At 38.4% G+C, this 16,047-nt stretch overlaps 1 long non-coding RNA gene across 1 annotated transcript; it reads left to right on the forward strand.

The window, feature by feature from the left end:
- The first annotated feature begins 208 nt into the window (after positions 1-208).
- On the forward strand, positions 209-7,229 carry LOC132082349 (uncharacterized). The gene is made up of 3 exons (XR_009419790.1): positions 209-372; positions 5,125-5,271; positions 6,839-7,229. It is a non-coding gene; the product is annotated as an uncharacterized LOC132082349 (long non-coding RNA).
- The last annotated feature ends 8,818 nt before the right edge of the window (positions 7,230-16,047 follow it).

Below are 16,047 nucleotides of genomic sequence, written 5' to 3' on the forward strand. Positions count from 1 at the left end.
TTTCTGCATGCATTTATGCTGATAAGCTAGAAAAGTAAATAAAATTTCATGCAAAAGCCTAAAGAGAGCAATAGATAGCTATGTGGCCTCACATTATGCATAACCACACTTTGGATTTTCAATTATATCCACAACATGATGAGGAGCTGTTGGGAAATTATCCACTTCACTACTTTCTTTTTCAGCTTCTTTCTTCAGCTCTGGATTTTCCCATCTGTCTTGCATTCATGAATTTTCTGTCTCAGGACTACCAGAGTTGGTGCAATGCAAAGCCTTGAGGGCATTGACTGGTCATGGAAAATAGCAGATGACAAAGATTCCTCAAATAAATGAGAAAGTACAATACACAGTTTCCTGCTTCTAGCAAAGGAGGTAAGAGATCTGTTGGTAAAATATTATAAAAAATTTTCTTTTATATATTCTTACTATATTTCCCTATTTATCCATCATTCCTTTCAACACTAAGACCGCTCACCCCTATCAGTGCAAAGGAAGCAACTGAAAAGTGTCATTTTTTCCCCATCACCATAAAGAACTGACTGGGAGACACGTTCAGAAGAGGCACTGTCTTCTTGTCCACTATTGGCCCTGCTTTCCTTACTCCCTGGCCTCTCTCCTGACTGCCCAGATCAACCATTCCCCCTTGTGCCAGCTCTGGCACTCTTCGCTCTTTTCCATGAGTCACTTTAACCTGCTCACGCAGCACTCAGCCAGCCAGAGTTGCTCTCTGGTTTTGCTTTCTGCTCCCAGGCAGGTCCATGGCAGCTCACAGACAGGCCTGGCAATCACCAGAGCCAGCCCAAAAGGAGAGGTGGGAATGTGTGGCCATGAGCAGGGTGGTTTCTGGGAGTGGGAAGTCATTCACTGAACATCATGCAATTCATTAACTTATCCACCAAGCTGTACGCTTAAGATGATGCAGTTTTACCAAAGAACTTTAACAAGAACCACTAGCAGTATCCATTTCTGATGTATGAAATTTCTGTATGTGGTCAAGGGATCATAGAGTGCCACATGTCCTAAGGAAGAGCACAAGAAATCCCACTTCCACATGTCATGGAAACAGTGCAGTGGAGAGATGGGGACTGGAAGGAAAAAAGCAAACATCGAAATGACTTGGAAATAGTTTACAGGCAAAATGGGGTCTAATTTTTTAAACTGTTGGTAGTGAGTTTTTTACCTAGCTCTAATGCTTTACCTCCAAGAACATTTTGAGGAATAGCTTTTATGTGTGAGGTGTTTTATGGATGAAAGTGCTAAATGTCCAGAAGGGAGGCCACTCTCACCAGTTGTTTTCTGGCATTCTGCAGTGTATATGCAAGGGAAAGCAATTACTTTAAACAGATATTATAGAAGTAATTTGATTGGAAAAAGAAAACACTCCTGAAAATGCTCAAAGACAAAGCTTCTTGTACAAAGGAAAAAAAAAGACAGTTCATTTAATCTCTCTGGTGCAGAGGGACACAGCAGCCCTTGTCATCTAAATAATATGCTTAAAATCTTCTAGGGGTGTGAGAGAACTCACCAGACACAGCAATGCAGTGAAATCCTTCTTCTGAGAACTAAAAAGCAGCAGATATGAGTTAGGGATTTCCTGATGCCTCTTGGAAGACAGCCCTTTCAAAGCTGAGCAGAGGGGTCATTAGGCTGCTTGCCCTGGGAGCAGGTCACCTAATTAAGCTCTATTGAGGAGAACAGAGTAATTGGCCTCTGAAGTAAAAGGTGCTTTTTCAGATAAAATCTAGCTGTTGAAAACTTTGAGATTTACCTCTTTGTAGTCATTAACCTTCATCAGACCTAATTAAGGCCTGTGGGTAAAGCACAAGCAGTGAGAGATTTTATACCCATGTCATATTTTCTCAAGGGAGTCTAAGCACAATGTCCTCCACTCCTTTATTTTTGTGAAGTGGAAATTCTTTCATCCATTGGGTTTCTGCAAATAGTGGATAACATCAGAGAATACTCTCTCTGGAGTAACCTACATTTCTGCAGTTCACATGGAACATTAAGTACCAACACTTACTTTGGGAACCCTGATTATTGCTGCCATATAAGTCTGTTTACTGTGAGTGTTCTGTGTAAATCCTCCATCTGCGCTAAATATAGGAGCAAGTGTGAGAAGCTCCCTGCTTTAGAGACAGGAGGCACAGGCTCAAATACTTTGTTCAGCGTCTCAGCAAGCAGAGCACATCTCTATATCAATTTATTTGGATAACCATTGTCAATTCACCAATGGGTACTGAACTACTGACATGGTAGAGCCATGCATGACCTAAACATCAATTTTGCAGCAGTTTTCATACGCTTCCATTGTTTGATTGGGAAGGTGTTTAAAAAGAGACTTGATCCTTTAAGATTCACAACTGAGTCAAACATAGCTGAGGTGAAGCTAATGTGAGAGATTCATTGGGGAGCTCTGTTACAAGAAAAACCTGTGAGAGCTGTGACTGGTCTGTCTTTACAAAAATAGGGAAACATTTTTAAAGAATTATGCCATGTCACAAAAACTGTACAGACTGAAAAATGACACAGTATGGGATTTTTTTTTTTTTTTATTCCTGCAGTTCCTGTGTAGATTTCTCCAGTCCCTGGAGGTTTTACCATGTTCCAGTGATTCACTTAGAAATCCCTTGTTTGCAAGTGGCATGAGTTCAGTATCAAAACCTACGATGGTGATTTTCAAACTGTAGTATTTTTTGTCTGTAGGGAGACAATCAGATCCATGATATTGCTGGCAAGAATGCCTGGAAGCACAGAACTGGAACTGCTGCTGCTGGGACTGCTGCATTAGAGAGCCATCCTCTAGAGAGCCCAGCAGGCAGAAGCATCACCAGAAATTCAAGACAGGAGGACAGGAACAACTGCTGCTGTAGAAAAAGCCACTGCACAGGAGTTGCTATGCTCACCACCAGGAGCATAAATTAGTACAAACAGCAGCAGTTCCTTCAGCAGTAGCTCTAACTTCTCATTGAACAAGTGAGAGTCATTCTGTCACTTAAGGCCAGAAAGCAGAGTTGCTTTGAAACCCCTCTGAAATGGCAAGAAAAGCTCACATCTTTGCTGAAGATGTCAGTCTTTCAGAGCCTTCTTCCCCTGAGGTTCAGTGTAACCTCACTCAGTGCTTGCCAAACAAAACAGGGAGCTTTGTTCACTGAGTGGGAAGTTAGAAATTTTTCCAGGAGCACTGTCATCACTATCATCTTCACCTACAGGTTCAGAGATGACTCAGTGTGTCTGAGGATGCCACTTTAGGAAACCAAGCTGAGTGTGCTGCTTGTGCCAGAGCCAAGGCTGATGTCAGGCTTACTAAACAGGCGTAGCATTAGCCTTAGCAGCCATACATTAGTTTTAGGTGTTGGGGTTATTTGACTTCTTTAATTGAAGGGTAAGTGGGGCTGTAAATTATAGTTCTGTGGGTAAAGTCACTAAAAATTAGCTTAACCAGATCTGGTTGTGAATCAGTAATCACAAATTATGTAAGTATTTAAGTCAAATTATGTGAATGCATTATGGGAAAGTATTTGAATGATCATGCACTTTATTTTCAAAGACTGGTATGTAAAATCTCTGTAGTATCTTCAGGCTTCAGTGAGGGACATAAAAAAGCTACAGGTTTTCTTTGAATGCAATACTGTTTCCATTGATAACATGATACTATCTCAAACAGAGGAAAATTGGTTTCATTTCAGCTTAATTGACCTTATTTCTTTCATATATGTCTTCATCTTCATAAATATACCTGCTATTTCTAATAATCATTCATGATCATGTTAAAAAAAAATTTAGAAACCAAGCACATTTTAAAATAAAACCTCCTTTTTCCTGATTGAATCTCAAATGCTATTGCTGACCTACAGACAGGCAAAATCAGCATGAACTGCTCCACTGGGGCAGCAGAAGAAATCTCCTGGGCAAGATTTGCTAATACCAGATTGGGTGGCATGGTACATTCCAAGTGTTTAAAAATAACAGTATGACATTACTGTATCAATGGTGGAAAATCAAAGGACCGCTGTCCTGGTTTGTAGGTCAGAAGTCTGGCATTCACTGCTATTTTAAGTGATAGTAAATTCTGCATGGTGACAGTATAATCAGGAAAAAGTTTCTAAAGAATGTTGGTCTATTGCACCAGTGACTGAAGAAGAATTTCAACTCCAGGGCTGCGTGTTCATTGCAGGGTGAATCTGTCCTACTTGCTATGTATTTATTCTGGCAAAAGAAAAAAATGCCCATGTAAATGTTCACAAGCAAGGTGGACATGACAAGAGGTGCGCAGCAAGTGACTTGAGGAAAATCCAGTGAGTTGGAGCAAGATAGCACTACTTGTATCTAGTAACTATCACTTGACTCTGGGACCAAAGTGAGATGATCATGGAATTGGCTGCCAGAGTAATTATTCAATATTTATTACTGAATTTTAATACAAGTAAAATTAAAAAGCTTATAAAAGTAGGGGCCTGCTTTGTCAAGCATATCTGAATGAGCAGTTCATGCAGGTTTATGTTTTGTTGTCCTACATACATATCAAATCCCTTGGAATTTTCAAAGGTAGGGAAATCCATCACCCATCTTCAAAGATCTTAACCTAAACTTTAGAAGTCTTCTTTCCTTGTTGCCAGTATGGACAAATTTCTCTCATCAAGAGAGATTTCATGACCAGAATTTTGTGAACAAAATTAATTTCCTGTCAAAGTTTTGCTGTTAGTTAAATATAGAAATGGCAAACTAACTCTCTGAGTGGATCATTTTAAGTCTTCTAAGAGGATTAAAATATCTGATTCAGAGACACAGCCATTAGAGGGATGACTTTTCAGAATGAAGCAAAGCTCATCCCTGCTCTGATGCTTATCCTGAAACTTCTACACATATTAGAGTTTACTTTGAAGGTATGTTACCAGTGTGTTGGATCTGTATTTCACTAATACTGAGTGTGATTGCTTATACTTAAAGTGATTTTTACTTTATACATTAGGCATAAGAAGCTATAAATATATAAATAAGGAATGAGATTTTTTTTTGCTATGCTCGCTATTGGCTTAAGTTTACTGGGACTTTGGAAAGTCTTGCTTGATGCTCTGCTTTAGGATCAGACCTGGAAAATAACTGGACTTTTTCACATTCTAGATCTGAAGTTATAATGCCAAAAGGAAGTGTATTACTGCTGCTGTTCATACTGCATTGCTGTGTGGAGCTCAGAGCTGCCCCTCATGCCCAGCACAGTGCAAAACCTCAGCATGGAACGTCGCTCATCTAACAGTTCATCTTGTCCAGGTAAAAGATTATGTATCTAAGTAACATCTGTCATTTATGTGTTTTTTCCAGTAGGGATGGCCATCATTTTGCCCAAACACCTTGTTGATGCTACGTCAATTGCTAAAAAATGGGGTCAAGAACTTTATATTACTCCTAACTAGTAGCAAGCTAAATTAGCTGTTGAACTTCCAGTGTTATTTCAACTTCAGCAATGAACTGCAGCACATTGTCCTCCTGAACTGTGTGCTATGTCCTTCTGCAGAAAGATAGATAGTCAGAAAAATAGCTTATGTCCTTCTGCAGAAAGATAGATAGTCAGAAAAATAGCTTCATGTGGTTAAAAGCATCATTCCAGATTTTGTGAGACACAACCCAAGTACACCAGCATACCTGGGCTGTCTGTCTGCTACTTTTTCAATTTTTGCAAAAATTAAAGCAAGTGGGTAAAATCTAAATATGCAAGACAGAATTGGACACCCTTAGTCAACTGGGACTCAGTAACAAATTAGACTCTGATCCAAAACCAAGCACTGCTCCAGCAGTCTTAAAAAGCTCTTTGCTAAACTCCTATCAAACTAAGATAGAACTTTGTAAGCTCTGGCCTGGAGCACAACTTAAATTAAAATTGTGGCAGAATTTATGATTAAAAAATAAATGAGCGGTCACCTCTTTTGAATTATTTGGGAATGAATCATTACCTTCTTGGAAGTGACAGCTGGAAGAGTCTTCAGACTCTGCTCAGACCATGACACGCTCCTTATGGCTTTCCACAGAGATGTGACATTACAGTTTATCAGAGAATGAGTTGAATGTGGCAACTGTACTGCATGAACACAGGACACTGCTATTTTGTGTGGACAGCTGAAACGGGGAAATAATTCATGGTGCTGCAACTACACTGGGAGTATCTGACTCGCTTGGGATCAGTATTTCTTTTTCCTTATAGAAAATTATTTTCTTTCTCCTTTTACCTTAGAGAACCATGGTCTTGCCAAGGTGCAGGGTTCTTCAGCTGAAGATAATTAATCCAAGACTGGCTTGTCATGTGGTTTTCTCAAAAGCATTTAGCCTAACAAAAATAGACTTTAAGTGTTGAGGTGAATTTACCAAGCTACACCACTGCTTTTATATGCATTCATTCATAAATTCATTAAATCAGCTCTTTAAGTTACTAAGTTGCTTGCATGAACCTCAGTAATTTAGTTTATAAACACAGCATCCAACAAAGTTTAACAGCTACACTGAAAAAAAGGTGCAATCTTGTAGGGAGCCTCATGTTTTAAAATATCTGCTCTCTGTTTTGTGGACTGTTTTAGGATTGAAAAGCTGTTTTCAAGTCTGAAACAGCAGAAATTAATTTTGTGAATTTGTTTCTTAGAGGGCATAGATGGAAAGGAGATTAAGTTTTTTTCTCAAGTATGTCTTTTAGCCAGCCAAGGGTCAAGCTAAATGCTGTTAAGGCTTTCAAATTCTGAGGCATGTCTTGAGGCAGATGCTTAGGCTTCAGCCCTTGCAGATGAAGTTGGATTCTATAAAATGTGTGTCTGTGAGCATGCCTGTCACTCCTTGCTCTGCTTCTGTTCAGGACTTTTCAAGAGGAGATTCTCTAAATACTGAAGGAGGATGGAGAGAGTCCTTCCATCTCTGTCACTAACTTCCTGAATTACTGCTGCTTCCTCCAGTCAGACCCGGCCATGTGTGCTGGATGAACAGTGAAACAGATCCCTGACTGCTAAAAAAACAGCCCCTGATGGCATTTTACTGATGGCCATACTGAGAGTCTGTCCTACTCCAGTGGGTGTCTGGCGAGGTGTATTGCAGAATGAATGCATGTGAATCTGCAATTTATATATAAAACATTTTGTTAACGCTTACTTTCCTAAGGTATATTAATCTTACTGTCTCCAGGTTTTTATGGTTCATGGCATGCACTAAAGAGTTTGCTCATATGAATAAGAAGCATTGAAAGCAGCTGAGTTATTGAAGGTTTTTCTCTTTTTACAACATCACTGTGCTAAACGGCCAGATGCATGTGATGCTCTGTTTATTTAACACACCCCTGTTTATTCCAGAAAAAAGCCAAGTCATCTCTTCTAAATTTGTAGTCTGATCTCCAACGTAATACAGGCCCCAACGTTTCTAAAGTTATTAGAGTTAAAATTTTAAACTCCTATAATATTAGGAAATTAGGTTCAGGCTAAATAACATAAAAATGTAGATCAATATTAAAAGCAAGAAAATGAGACTATTAAAAAGAAGTGGAAGTAAAAATACTCATTCAATACCACTATCCTCAAAGGTCCTCCACTGCACTGAAATTTATATTTTGAATCTAAGAATAGGGTTCATGTGTACTATTTTCTTGGAAAACAAGAATAATTTTGACCAAAAAAACCCCAGAACTTCACAATGGCTAATTGCATTTCCATACCACATGTGATTACAAAGAGAGTAGTAGTGATAAGGGTATTCCTTTGACATGACTACCTCTTCCATCCCATTCCTTTCATTAATACTTCTTTAAACAGTTGGACACTCACAGGGTTTAATTTTACCAAACTCATTCTATCTATGTGCAGAATAGAAGTAGTGATTAATTTTTTGAAAGGCTTTGTTAAAGCTTTCACTGTTGAAAAATTAGGCAACAGGAATGATAACACAAAACAGATTGTTGCTGTTGTCTCTATAATGCTTTCTTTTTTACTGGATTTCATCAACTGATGAGTCTAAATACTACATAGATATTGGCACCTGTTGAGCTGAACATCAAATTTTTTTAAACTGAAGAATAAATATTGCTAGAATTGTTTTTGCCAATAATTACCTTGTTAAGATATATATTTTTCTTCTGATCAGTCATCAGATACACAGAAATTTTTATATGCTTTTTCTGTTATTGTTTTTTTAACATTGCATTAGTAGAATTTTTGCAGCAAGCAATGGAAGGCACCAGGGAAGAGGGCTCACCACCCCTTTCAGAGGTGATCAGTTCTCCCAGGCCTTCCTTGGGAACAGTACTGGCATGGTGGTTTTTCACCCCAAATTACCATGCACAACTAGAAATGGGAAAAATAGGAATCATGGCTGTAGCAAATCACTAAGCACCAGAGCCACAGACACAGTGAGTAGAAGACAATTCCCCAGATGCCCTTCCCATCCAATTTTCTGTGCCTTTGGCACTATCTGTAAATACTTATGCTGAATCTCATGACCTAAATACAGAAGGGGTATCTTTACTTTTTAATCACCTCACTGTAGAAGGAAGACGTGTTTGAAAGCAGCACAATCTAGTGCCAGGAATAAGAAATTTTAGGAACCGATCTTGCTTCTTGGAGTCAATGACACAATTAATGTCCTGCTCTTAAACCACTGAATATTGTAGCCATAAGGAAACAAAGAGAGAGAGGAACCAGAGCAACTCTGTATTAGACAGTGTTTCCAAGCTATATGGATTTAGTACACAGGCATAAATACTCAGAGCAAGACAGGGCAGAGCAGGGAAAGTTACTTCAAAAAAAGCTTCTTCAATTTCTCATTCAGTTTTCAGGCCGAAGGCAACTAAACAGACCCTATCTGTTTGGCACAGGCCACACTAAAGAAGATACAGGCTAGCAAGCAAAGTGCAAGTCTAAGTTTTGTGAGAGGTTTATATTCAGTTTGCCAAGCCACAGAGCAACCCCTTACAGTACATTGTTACTATTACATCCCATGAACCAGAGCTCACACGGGCACGTCTACTTGCTCTACTTGCTATGCCATTACACCTCTATTTCCTACACTTATTTTCAACATGAAGCATGAAAATATAATTCCAAAAGAAAAGCAGAATAGATGCCTATTTGGTTTCCTAACCCTGTCTCTTCCCTCCTCTCTATATTTAAGACCTTATGTAATAAATTCATTGACATATCTGCAGGATTTTGCCTCTAGTTATGTTTGTGCCACTCACAGGATATCACAGGTATCCCACCTTTGGTAACAATCTTCAGGAATAACACTACCCTGGGCCCCCTATGGCATTCTGTGACCCTTTAGTACCACACTTGCAAGCACACTTTATTCCTTTCTGTGCTAACCCCGATGTCAGGTGTCTGCTGTCTCTCCGTTTAGCGTGCATAAAAGCAGCAATGGTTTTGATCCACCCTTTGATCCTTTGAGTTTTACTTTGCTTTAATCAAAGGCTGAAAAGCCATTCTAGCAAGACTGCATGAGAGCAGGTGTCCAGGAGAAATACAAGTGTACCGTGTGGTCTCTGTGTTCAGCAGTATCAAAATAGCGTCTCTCTCCATAAAGATAAGTTTGAAGAAAAAAAGGATAACAGATAGGCCCTTTTTATGTAAAACAGGGACACCCATAATGTTTCTCTAATCACAGAAAGGTAATGTGGATACCTATGGCATAGATATTCTCATTCTGCTCCAGGTAATCATTTAGAAAAATTAAAACCATCTCACATAAGTATGTGAAGATTACTAAAATGGAAGGCAACAGTGCAAAGATAGAAATAGAAGTAAAATAAAATTATTTTTAAATACACCCTCTATGCAAGATGTCAAGTCCTAGTCAGATTATAAAGGGGATTAAGTAACTTCAAAGGAAAATTAATACATAAAGTTGATTCTTAATATCAGAACCTGGTCTGCCTGAGCACAAATGCTAGAATTCCTTTAGATCTCAAAAATGGTAATTTCTTTCTGCCCTCTAACAGAAAATTGCCTTGCTGGGTGAAGTGCCCATGGACAAAGGGCCATCTCATCAGTTTTACCTGGCTAAAGCTTCTGTGTTTCTTTACAGGACAGAAAATAAAAGGAAGGTAGATGATGGCATATGATAAACTGTCATCATTTTGCTGGAGATATTCAGTAATTCTCCTGTGGCTATTTCTAGTCATGCTGAAATTTAGAAAGATTTACCAACCTTCTGATATTGCCTTCCCTGTGGCGACAAAACCCAACTTCCTTACACATCTCAAAATTTTTCTAAAGCAGTGAATAAAAATGCAATAAAAACTGAATGTTCAGAATTTTTACAGCATATTTTTGTCTCTCCAATTATCTCATTTTTATACTGAATCTTGGGCATTTTGTGTTGCAGCAGGTTTGTGCACAATCCTGAACTAAGTTGCAGGTGACCTTATTCTTTGCCAGAATTCAGACTTTTGGGTCACCTATAGAACTTAACTGCCCCATGAAAATTGTGCAGGTTTTAATTGAAATTGGTTTTGGAGCCCCAGACTAAGGACATAATGTAGGGCTCAAGAAATCTAAATATTAAATAGTGCAAATAAAACCTAGATAATTTTAGTGGAGTTTTTTTCTTCGAAAACAAAATAGTAACAAAAATGTCAAGCCCTCTTAGTCTTGTAGAAAATATCCTTAACTAACATAATCACAATTAAGAATAAAGTGATATTTTCCACAGTTCATTATTTAAACCAAAATTAACTGAGAGTTGTTTTTCTTATATCTGATTTTCCCCAGCCTCCAGGATTTTTTCAGAGGTTCCTGAATTTAGAGCAACTGAAATAACTATTCACTGGGTCACTACAGGTTTTCTAGTGTCAATTTCTAATGTGAGTCTCCTATTAGCTTTTGTTGGGATTTTGTATCAGCCAGATAAATATTTTTAAACATAAGCATTGTGGTAACAGCTGTGGGCACCACTTGGGAGAGGATAATGAGGGCTGCTGCCCAGATCTCTGGGTTTAAGGGAGTATTAGATACAGACCTGCGTGTCCAGCATAAAGCAACACGAGGTTTCATGGATATTTTGCATCAACAGAAGAATGGCACGATTCAGGAATCACTGGTTCTTTTCTGGGCTCTGAGGAGAGCTGATCTACACTGGCCATAGTTTATTCTCTCTTGGTCCCTGTTTCCTTCCCCTGTCTTGTTCTTTATTTTCTTTCTTCATGTTGCTCATTGACATCCTCATTCCACACAACCAGTGTTGTCATCTCAATTTTTCTCCATACCTCCAGGATCCGACCTTCCATGTGTTGTTACATCTATACAGGTGCTGTATTTCCCTATTTAACTTTGCCAGCACCTCACAAAAATATCCCTCCTAAAGCCTTGTGAGAAGTCCTTGCCTTCCCAGACTAAATCTTGATGTTCTGCAATTCCAAACTAGGCATCCTACAGGATTTTATATCTAGTGTTCTTCCCACAGGAACAAAAGAAAGGAATCTTTCAGCCCAGATGACATTCTTTTTTTTAGTGTAGGAAACTGCTTCCGAAACCAGAAGAAACTTCAGACAAAAAAAAAAAAATCAAATATTGTCTTCTCTAGATGTCCTTTAACTTCCAGACCAAATTTAAGCAGATACAATTTATAAGTTTATGCCCCTTTCCTTTGTGCCAGTATTCCACAGCCCATGTTAGCTGATTTACCTACAAATTTCAAGAATGTCCTCTTTTTTATTTTTACTAAACTAAATCATATATGCTCTAAACTAAATAAATTCTGCTCTTCTAATCCCCTTCCTCCAGCTAAAGTTTTCCATTACCCACTGATTTTAATTCTCCTGTTCTCCACCTGTTTGTGTCTGGATTCATCTCAATTAAACAGAATCACCCAGAATAGAACAAAATATTGCAGACATGGCCTTAGACATTAGCACTAATACTTTCTTTTCTGTACTAGAGATGCTACATCTTAAGTTTTCACATACATTTTTAAGGCTGTGCCTGTCAGACTGATGTCTCATATATTCCAGTAATAGATTTAGAATTCCTGTTGCTTTAGCCTCATCAATTTTTAAGAGTTGACAGGTTCCAAATTCATCAATGAAATTTGTGTTATTCATTGCTAAACCCACTTCCAGCCACAGTACTGAACTCTACTTTTGCCACTCCAGTTGTCAGCGATACTCTGAAGTGTACCCTGAATTATATTGTAACTCGTCTTGAATACTGTCAATGCCTCACAACTGCTTGTTATCACATTTAGCACAGTGCCACTTTTGGTGTCAAGGTCATTAATAAAAATATTTAATGAGTTCTGTCTCAAGGCTGATCTTTGAGGAGTTATCACTCTATAGCCAGATAAATGCTTTTTCAGCATATCCTAGAGCTCTTTCTCTGTTTTTTTCCTTACTAATCTTATCATTCTTCTATAAAAATTGCATCTTCTACAGTTAAACTAAAGCTGCCTACATGACACTAGAGTGAAGAAAAGACAAAGAATATGCAGTATCTCTTGTCTGTAAAATAAATTCCCTAACAAAGAAGGGTCTGAAGCCAGTATGGTGTGAGACATTTTCAGCAGAATCAAGTAATATTTTATCACATTTTTACTTACTTTATGCTTCTAGCTATTTTCCCCACAAACATTTCTGCAAAGTCATACCATGCCTAGGAGGCCAAACACATGGACTCTGTTATAATGCCCATCCTCCCCAAGACCTCTCAAATATTTTTATTGTGCTTGTTGCCATTTTGTCGGATGGTCCAAACCCACAATAATTCTGTTCAAACCCCTTGCTATGAACCTTTCAAACACATGTGTCAGGCCATTCTGTATTCTGCAACCCATGGTGTATCCAACCACTGTGGCTCATGCACCCTGTGCTCTTTGCAAACTGTTTCCAGGTGAGATGAACTTATCTGAAGTTCTAAACTATCACCTCTTTTGCACTTCCTGACTTCATCCCTGTACTAAACACCCTATCCTTCTTACAGAGGCTTATATCTATTAGCTAGCTCTGCTGACGTTCAAAATCAACAGCCACTAATTCACCTGCTGCACCAAATATTCAGCACATCTGCAAAAAAGGATACAATAAGATCTGAAGAAGGGAATAACCCCAGCTGGCAATCATTTCCACACAGAAGGAGAGAGAATCCCACTCCCAAGGGCAGATATATTAATTATTTAACTTCTCCTCAACCCAAGATTCTCAGTCCAAGGTTCTGTGTGCCCCCACATGGCCCAGCTCTCCTGCTAGTCTTGCCTGTTGTTGTTCTCTCATGCACACTGGCTCCAGGGCTCCAAACAAGTTAGGTACACCCAGTCCACCACTAATTTGCTGTGCATAGGAATGGCTTGCGAGGATGTTTCAATGCAAGTGGCAGACAGGCTAGCAGCACTGCAGCTGGGAAGGATGTGGGTTTCAGCTCTGGCCCTCTAGGGTGGCTTCTCCATCTGGCACTTAAGAGAAACCAGATGAAACTGAGGACAAGAAGATGCTTTGAAAAGTAAGTTCAAGGCAGCAGGATGCGTCTTCCATGTGTGATTTAAGGAGACACCAATGCTATCATGTTAATTTGGGGCCAGGACACACACCAGAGCCACAACCTGCTGAGCACCCATGCCAACTGATTTGTAATCCAGCCCATGCCAGCTGGCTCTCCAAGAAGGGAGCAGGGCTGGGATGTGCTGCAAGTCTGACAGCTGAACTGGCAAGCAGTTGGCACTGGCCATGCTCAAAAGGAGATTTCCTCTGAGAGAAGCTCAAGCCTACCTCCCTGCACAGCCAACAGAGGAACATCTCACACCTCTGGCCTCCTTTAAAACCACAAATTGAGTCAAAATACTGCTGATGTCTTGGTCATTGTGAAGCAGTACAGCAGGCTCTGACTACAGATGATTTGTTCAAAGTCAAGTAGGAAACCTGTTGGCACAAAAAAGGAAAAAAAGCTCAGTTTTTCCAAATTTCAGAGATAATTTCAGCCATATTTTTTCACGCTTTAAAAGAAAAATTAAAGCTTTACAGTTCAAAATGGATGAACTATTCATAGCAAATAATGTAGCCATCAAACAGAGACTTTTAGTCACTTGATGTATTATCGATGAATAGACTGATTTTTATGAATATGCTCATTAGCTGTAATTGTTTAACAAATGATTTATCTGAAAAAGTTTCATCCCCTGAGTTGTCTTTGATCTACTTGCTTTTTGATTATTCAGTAGATGTGGTACATTATTACTTTGCTCCCTCATAGAATAAGTGAAATATTAACAGTATCTGTGAACACTTGCAGCATGAATATTCATTTGTGAATGCACATGTTATATGACTTGTCATTAAAGGCATCCATTATCGCCCTATGAAGAGTACTTTGACTCTTTTAAAAAATAAATGTAATTTATTGTGGCATCTATTAATTATCAAGGTTACTCTAAAATACAACTAAGTAATTACCTTTAAATGTTAATTCATCCCTTGCTGCAAATATTTTTTCTTTTACATACAACTTTTAAATGCTGCTGTAAACAGAGAAATGGACTTAACTCTTGCACTACCAAGCATGGGTTATTTTCAGAGAATGAGCATGTCTACACCGGTACCCATCATACTATAACAATTTGCATTCACACATACACTATGTGTCGCTGAAATAATTTACACTGTAAGAGGCTGAGAAAAGTTAAGGCATCCAAAAGCTAAAGACAAAAAAAAAAAGGAGAGAAGGGAAGAAATATAAGACATTCACAAGAAAAACTAAATTCCTCAAAAAACAACAAAAATGCCGTAAAGTATACAAATTGAAGCGCTGTGGTACAGTTAAAAACTTGACAGAATGTAACGATAAATGACTCAAGAGAGGAGGACATTGAAGATGGAAATTCTGCTTGCAATTTGAACATATTAAAGGAAACCTGATTTGTGTAAAGGGCTGGCAATAATTTATTTGCTTACACTGGAAAATTTTATACATTGTTTTGAAATTAATTCTCTTTATCCAGAAATAGCACTCTGAGTGCTACTGCTGTGCTGTTGCACTAGCTTCTCACATGTAAAATCAATATCTGCTAAATATGGCATACCAAGTGAGGTAGTGACAAATAATGGACCACAATATGATTTGTTAGGACTTCTTCTGATGTTCTGCTAAAGAATAAGGTTTTAAACACTCCAGTGTCTGGTGTACCCACAGTGAATTGCCCTTATAAAAGCTCTGCTGAATATTTTTAAAAACACAACTTCAAAAGCCTTAGAAAGAAATTCACATCCCTGCCTGATGACACAGAGTTTCAGGGAATGGTTGCAATAATTGCATAGAAATGTTTTCATACAGTTCAGTAGGAAGTTGACAATCTCTTAGGTTGTCACCACTGCTAATGAGAATACAGATATTTCTTATTAGCTGTGAGAAAATGAAGAACATTATGTTATGGAAGGTAAAGGAAGTTAAAGCTCTTTCATCCATAAAACACTAAATATAAAAAGATCAGCAAAACATGGGCGCAGAAGGCAATTGTCTCTCTAGAAGGTGTTACCTGTTTACTGCAGGAACTGAAAGTGTTCAGAATCTACCACTGGAGAACTACTCTTGGTACCTGGAAACAGAAAAACAAAAGCAAAGACAGTAAAACAGTGCATCAACTAAGGAATACAATGTGTTTAGAGCACTTAAAACTGCAGAAGTAAAAAGGGAAAGGTCCAAACAAGAATCTGGGATCTTTGTGGTGGTGGGTAGAGACGCAGCAATGAATGATAATTTGTTTTAACATGCAAAATGAAAACAGAGCAGACCCAGAGTGTGGAAGAAAATACAGACCAAAACAGAAATTTGTTTTTGAACAGCATTGCTATATTAGTGAGAAACAAAATAATTTTCCAAAAGGGACTAAACAAGAAAAAAATGAACGGATAAGAACAGCTGTGTATGTACTTTCAAGAAAGAAAAGTATTCAGGAACAATCAAGATCATTATAGTAGCATCACTAAGGATTTCTAGTGGAAGAATTAGGTCCAATAACTTGACTAGTACCTCGAATATAAATAGAGCATGTGTTAATTTCAAATTGGATGGCAGACACTAAGTCCAGTTACACATCAAAATTACT

The sequence above is a fragment of the Ammospiza nelsoni genome, chromosome 1, assembly GCF_027579445.1.
Source record: "Ammospiza nelsoni isolate bAmmNel1 chromosome 1, bAmmNel1.pri, whole genome shotgun sequence".
Classification (NCBI taxonomy): Eukaryota; Metazoa; Chordata; class Aves; order Passeriformes; family Passerellidae; genus Ammospiza; species Ammospiza nelsoni.